Source organism: Triticum aestivum, chromosome 1A, assembly GCF_018294505.1.
Source record: "Triticum aestivum cultivar Chinese Spring chromosome 1A, IWGSC CS RefSeq v2.1, whole genome shotgun sequence".
NCBI lineage: Eukaryota > Viridiplantae > Streptophyta > Magnoliopsida > Poales > Poaceae > Triticum > Triticum aestivum.
In genome coordinates this window covers 573,298,349-573,305,807 of record NC_057794.1, presented here as the reverse complement: position 1 = coordinate 573,305,807, position 7,459 = coordinate 573,298,349, and positions in this window count along the sequence as shown.

The following is a 7,459-nucleotide window of genomic DNA, read 5'->3' as shown; positions in this document are numbered from 1 at the left end:
CGGCATTACTGTTTGATGATATTTTTAAAAAAAAATTAGTGTCTTATAAAAAAATATTACTGTTATGATTTAAACAAGTTTAAACATATTTAAACACAAATAAGTATCAAACAGCATTTTAAATGCATAAAAAAATTGTGGAGCCTGAGAATCGAACCCAGGACCTCCTGGTGTGAGAACTGGCTGCTGACCAGTCGAGCTAGTAGAGGGAACTTGATGTGGATCAGGTCAGGTGGAAGATAACCTGTTGGCTCGAGCAGAAATCAAAAAAAAAATACTAATGGCGCACCAGGGTGAGGTGCGCCATTAGTATGGATGTACTTATGGCGCACCGAGGGGTGGTGCGCCATTAGTATTGTGCCGCCCCCATCCATATTTCCTCCCCGGCCCAAACCTATCCCCTCTCTCTCCCTCGCCCTCGCCCTCGATCCCCTTCCCCTCTCCTCTCCCTACGCCGCTGCCCCGCCGCCTCGATGCCGCCCCGACGCCGCCTCGACGCCTCGACGCCGCCTCGACGCCCCGACGCCGCCTCGACGCCCCGACGCTGCCTCGACGCCTCGCCCGCGCGCGGTGCAACCTCCGCCTCGCCGAGTCCAAAGGTACCCTCTTTCTCCACGCCCCCCGCTCCCCGGACCCTAGCTAGGGTTCTAACTGAACTGCTGGGGTTTCACATCTAGCGGCCGGCGGCGCCGCGAAGCTGGAGGAGCTGCTCGTGGAGGAGACGTGGCTCGAGGCGCTGTCCGGGGAGCTGCGCAAGCCTTACGCGCTCGACCTCTGCCGCTTCGTCGCCCACGAGCGCCTGCACGCCAAGGTGCCCATCTACCCGCCGCCCCACCTCGTCTTCCACGCGCTCCACACCACCCCCTTTCACAACGTCAAAGCCGTCATCATCAGCCAGGTACCCAAATACCAAGCCACTCAAGTCTATGAATCATGTACTTGTTCACCTGCTGCTTCATTTTCATTGTGAAGAAATGTGTGATAGTTTCACTAACTTAATTTCATTCTGAAGAAATTTGCGCCTAGAATTTCTTTTTGTTACAATGCTGCTTGCTGAATGGAGTGATGGCATCAAATTGAAACATGGATAGAAAAAAATTGGCAACGCCATATGCAGAAATGTAAATTGTTGCTTCTGTTCTGCGTATTTATATTATGCTAGAATAACTGATTTGTGGTGACAGTGTTGCCTGCTGTATGGAATAATGACATTATACCGAAATATGGATAGTATAATTTGGCAGTGCCATATGCATTTTTATATTATCATGCGAGAATAACTGGTTTAAGGCTATTTTGTTTGTGTGATCACATTGTGGTGCCTGGCATATTTGCCACAACACTTTGTAGCCGGAAAATATGCCTGTCATATATATGCCTTTCATTCAGCTATTAGTTGGTGATCCTATTTCGCTTGCTGTACTTACCATATGGTCTTCATTTGTCTTTGAACCTACTTTGCATCTGTATCATGCACTAAGTTTCTGATTTTAGTGTTTTCAGTCTATTTTTCTATTTCTGCTTTAACATAACGGAATAACTAATGGTGGATGCCTAATGATGACAGACTAAGTTTCTGATTTATTTTCTTATAGAAGTGTAGATTCATTGGTAGCAATTGTTTTCAGTGTCTCATGTTGCAGATTGTGAACAGATAGCTAGCTAAAATATGTGTTCTGAAACACTGAGAGCAGAAACACTTACTACATACATATGCTCAAGAAACACTTACTAACCAGAAAAGGTTTTGACTTGAAATGTTAATAGCACAGAGAGCACCACAAGTTAAACACCTCAATCTGTTAGTATTTGTCTGCATTTTCTCACATTCTTCTTGTATCTGATCCAGTATTGCTTGTAGTGGTTTGTCCAAAATGTTGAATGATACTGCTTGGAGATGCATATATTGTTTCACCTCTTCACATGCCAATGTATTTTCCATGTTGTGATGGAGGCCTTTTTTGCCTTGTCCACCCGATAGGCCCTTGAGTTTGCTGGAATGTCAATTAACTTCCGTTCCGGCAAATTCGGGTACTCCATATGTCCAATTTTCAGCAAAGGTCATGCTGAAATTTTCCGTGAATTTTAGCATGACTTTGCTAAAAATAGGACATATGGGGTACTTGTGACTAATGCATGGGTGTCGACAAACCATTAATTATACAACCTTGGCTTTTAGGGTGCCTCGGTGTCGATAAAAACCGAAATGATGAAAGCTTAGGCTTTTAGGGTGCCTCGGCGTCGAAAAACCCTCAATGATAAAAGCTTAGCTTTTAGGATGCCTCGGTGTCGACAAACCCTAAATGATGAGACCATGATATTGTTCCTTGACAACAACCAACATTTTGACCAAACTTTGTTCCTATTTAGAGAGAAACATGGCCAAAAACGATGAGGCCGGGGGTTCGGGCGGCAAGGCATTCTGGGAGCTGTCCCAGGAGATGGAGGAACAACCTCACTTGTATGAGGACGCCGCCTTCCCCACCGATCCTGAGACCACTGATGGTGCCGCCGAGGATGATCCCACTGATGCCACCACTGTGGTGCCGCCGAGGATGCCACCACTGATGATGGCGGCGCACGCACAGATGGCAGCCAACCGAAGAGGCAACGGAAGGACCGACGCCCGACCGTGCTCCGTACCCTCAAGGAGGAAGTTACTAAAGTGGACTCCGACGGGAATCCAACGGCGCCTGAACGAATAGTCAAGGGGTACTCGCTTCAGCTCGGGTGCATTCTCCGGAGCACTGTCTCGATCAACACCGAGAACCTGAGGCATCCTGACCGAGGGAATTTGCGCAACCTCCTCCTCACGAAGCTGCACGAACGATACAAGTTCCCCGCTGAATTTGAAAACACAAGCCTCAAAGGGAATAAAGTGAACAATGCTGCCCTCACGAAGATGAGCAAGGCCCTGTCTACATGGAAAAGCAATGTGAAGAGAATGATCGAGAAAGGTGAGAGTTATGAGAAGATCAAGGAGAAAAATCCTTCGATCACCGAAGATGACTACAACGACTTCAAGATCAATTGCTCGAGCACCGCAAACTCGGAATCAAGTCAGTGGGGGAAAGAAATGCGGGAGCTGAACTTAGGGAAACACACACTCGGTCCCGACGGTTACAGAGTGGTGGAGCCTATATGGGACAAGGAGGAGGCGGACCGTGCTGAGCAAGGCCTACCGCCCCTCTTCGATAAATACGGTGACAAGCAGACCAGGAACTTTGTCAGGGCCCGGTACAAGAAGGACCCGAAAACAAAGGAGCTTACCACGGATCCGAAGACCAGGGCGCTTGAGCTTGTTCTGGTAAGGAATACATCCCCGCGTAATTAGCTCCATATGGTTGCATTCTAATTAATGAAGCCAAATTTCTAAATGGTTCACATTCCTTTCACAGGCGACTGAAAGCAGTAGCGCGGGGTCGACTAAGAGCAACCCTTGGGACACCACTCTAAATAGGGCGTTGAATGTAATGAAGAACAAGGATAAGCTCAGTAAGCCGACGTCAGCTGGTCGTGTGGCCGGCAAAGGCTTGTCGACAAAATGGTCGTCATACTATAACACTGGTGGGCGAAAGGAGAAAAAGACCAGCTCGGAAAGCCAGGCGCGCGAGGTTCATGAACTCAAGGCACAGGTGGCGCGGATTCCGGAGATTGTCCAAGAGCAAGTGCAACAACAACTCGGAGCGACGATCACCGCCATTGTGCCTACCTTGATCGAGGGGTTGAGTGCGTGGATTGCGGGCGGCCAACAAGGGCCGCCCCCGATTCCTAGCTTCACGGCCAGCAACTCGCAGAACGCGATGGCGGGGCCATTGGTGTCTCCGGCGGAGGCGGCATTGGTATCTCCGACGCCGGCACGGGAGCTTAATGCACCCGGGTGTACGCCGGCCACCACCTCTGCAGCAAGCGGCCCCTCCGTCAACTGCACGCCCGCCGTTGGTGGTGCCTTGACATTAGCCGAGCTCGACGCCATCATCACGGTAACTAATTAAGCCTCTCTCGGCCGAGGACTTCATCTCCTTGCCTTTGACTGGGCATCCATGACGCCCTACATGTTTTCGCAGGGCGCCACCGACGTTTCGTGCACTCTCCTGCACTTCGTGAACAACGAGTTGGTCGATGTCGCCAAGGGAAAAAACGTTCAACTGGGCAACCCCTTGTTCCACGGTACCCAGATGCCACCCAACTTGTTTAGGGTTCAACTGGTTCGGGTGCTGCCAGGCTGCGACGAGTTGTTACCTCCGATTCGACCCGTCGGGGCCGACGATGATGACGTGATGACCCTTAGTGCCTGCCTGAGTTGGCCTCTGCTTTGGCCGAAGAGCCAGATTCGTTTGGGGGGCGGGGGACACCACCCCAAAGACAACACCGCCAGTCGTGCCGGCACCAAGTCGGCCCCATGGCAAGACCGCCGCAATGGTGTCGGACATCCCTATGCCACTGGATCCAAACATGCAGATGGCACAGGATCAGAACGACGACGACGACGATACATTTGGCAACGTCGATCAGTACTTTGCTGATCATGGGTACGGTGGCGACTTCATGGGGCCTCCTTCTGAAGAACCCAACCCAACAAAAGACGTGCGTGATCTAGCTGGTACCGCGGAGAAGCCAAGTTGCAACAGGCGTCGTCTGCAATTCAGCTCTCAGGAGACGCCTCCAGCTACCGACTTCACCGAGCCTCAGATAGGCGAGGTGCGAAATATTATCAGCCCCAACACACTCAAGAAGGCGGTCTCTGAGCAGAACTCGATCCCATTACAAGAGAAGAAGAAGGCACGCAAAAGAAAGACTAACAAGGGTGCGGGCCAGCCGGCACCGAGTACGATCCGTGCTCAGGACGGGCCACCTTCACCTGAGGATTTAATGAGGAGGCTGCATGTGGCGGGTAGGCCGATGCTACCGAGAAATATGCTCGATGCTGCAACCGGTGCTATGTGGAGTCTGCATGACAGTGTTCTTTCTTTGGAGAAGCGGCGTCTCAGAGAGAAGGATGTGGCATACCCGGTTTTCGCGGCCAAGGTGCCAGAGGGCAAGGGCTTTATGGATAACTCCATCGGGGGTACGATCGTCCTGCGGTTTGATGACATCCACGCTATGTTGAACCTTCATCCGCTGCACTACACCTTTGTTCGGCTATTTTCGCTGAGTATGGAGATGCGGATCATTCGCGACAAGACCCCGGACATCGTGATAGTCGACCCCTTCTACATGCGTGCCAAGATCTTGGGCAGCGCTGGGGACCGGCAAGTCGCGAGTTCTTACCTCGAAGGCGTCATTCTGGCAAACCAAGATAAGGATGACTTCCTCGTGCCTTACTTTCCCGAGTAAGTCCTCCCCTCAACTGCCCCGTAACATATGAATTCTTAGATTTCGATCGTTTTTCTTTTAACATTCCGTGTTTTCTGCAGTGACACACATTGCACGCTCATCCTCCTAAGCCCCAAATATTCCATGGCCACGTATTTCGATCCGGACCGTCATTAGAACGTAGACCACACAAATGTCAAGAAGGTTCTTGATGATGTTCTCCCCGGCTACGCCAAATCTGGAGCCACCTTCACCAGGCCTATTCGTAAGTACGGCAAGCACGTGTTCTCCCACAATACGACGTTCTGCTGCGTCAAGCAGCCGCCTGGCGGTCAGAAGGGTGCCTACTACGCCATCCATCACATGCGGGCGATCGTACGGGACCATCATCAACTTCTGCTACCGAGTAAACTCAAAGATTGGGCCGCGAGCGTGTCGGCAATCCAGGACGCGGATATCAGACAAGAATTCTTTCGCATCCAGTCGGAGTTTGCGGAAATCATCCATCAAGATGTCCTTCGTACCTCGGGGCAGTTCTACCTCAGAAATCAACCGTCCAACGGTGACATCGACACAATGCTACAAATGCAGGCTGACAACGACCGTTATTTCATGACTCCCACGATAGACGGCAGCTTCATCCACGCTCCGATCCCTTGAGTCGAGTCGAAAGCAGTGATGCTGTGTCTAGTTCTGACACATCGATTGGCTCATGTTGTAATTAAACTTTAATGAACTTGTAGTATGTCTCTTTGGTTTCCAGAGTTGTTCAACTTAGATGTAATCGATGCTATTAATGTCTTGCTTTTCTCTTCCGATCGTTCTGTTGCATACTTATATATTGCTTATGTATTGTCTGTGAATTGGTACTAACGTTTCATTTGGCTAGTGCATAGCGATGCCGTCGTATGTCGTGTACAAGGGTAAGGTTCCCGGAGTCTACGACGACTGGGAGGAGTGTCGGAGACCGGTTCACCGATTCAGCGGTAACAGTTACAAAGGGTACACCACTAGGGCCGAGGCCGAATCTAAATACGCCCGCTATCTAGCGGGAGAGGGGAGGGAGCGTTGGAGGAACCGGATGAAGACGAGCTTCATCGTGATGATGCTCATCGTGATGACCGCAGCTCTCTTCTATGTGATGGTAGTTTAGATGATCGATATCGACTTGTAATGTGAAGACAAACTCGCTACTCGCGGTCTCGAGAGTTGTAATATAATGTTCTATCTTTGTTCGGTCTTTTCAATTCGGAGACTAATATGATGAATTGTATTCAGAGACTAATATGATGAATTGTATTCGATGAATCTGTTGTTGATGTGTGTGTCTATATTTTGTCCAATTATACATTTTGTAACCTATGCAAAAAACAGAAAATAAAAAAATAAAAAAAAACCTAATATTCATACTAATGGCGCATCACATCATAGTGCGCCATTAGTATGCCAAAGGATACTAATGGCGCATCATTAAACAGTGCGCCATTAGTATGCCGAAGTTACTAATGGCGCATCTTGTTGTTGTGCGCCATTAGTATGCCAAAGCACCTGGGTATACATGGCCCCCTGGGAGGCATACTAATGGCGCACTGTTGTATATACTAATGGCGCATCTAAGGTCCGCCATTAGTATACCAGATACTAATGGCGCACGAGTGGTGCGCCATTAGTAAAATATACTAATGGCGTGGCACTAATGGCGCACCACTAATGCGCCATTAATGGCCAAATTAGGTGCGCCATTAGTAGGCCTTTTCCTAGTAGTGAGGTATTGAGATACCGACGATCGAATCTCGGGCAAGTAACATACCGATGACAAAGGTAACAACGTATGTTGTTATGCGGTCTGGCCGATAAAGATCTTCATAGAATATGTAGGAGCCAATATGAGCATCCAGGTTCTGCTATTGGTTATTGACCGGAGACGTGTCTCGGTCATCTCTACATTGTTCTCGAACCCGTAGGGTCCGCACGCTTAAGGTTTCAATGACAGTTATATTATGAGTTTATGAATTTTGATGTACCGAAGTTAGTTCGGAGTCCCGGATGTGATCACGGACATGACGAGGAGTCTCGAAATGGTCGAGACATAAAGATTGATATATTGGACGGCTATATTCGGACACCGGAAGTGTTCCGGGTG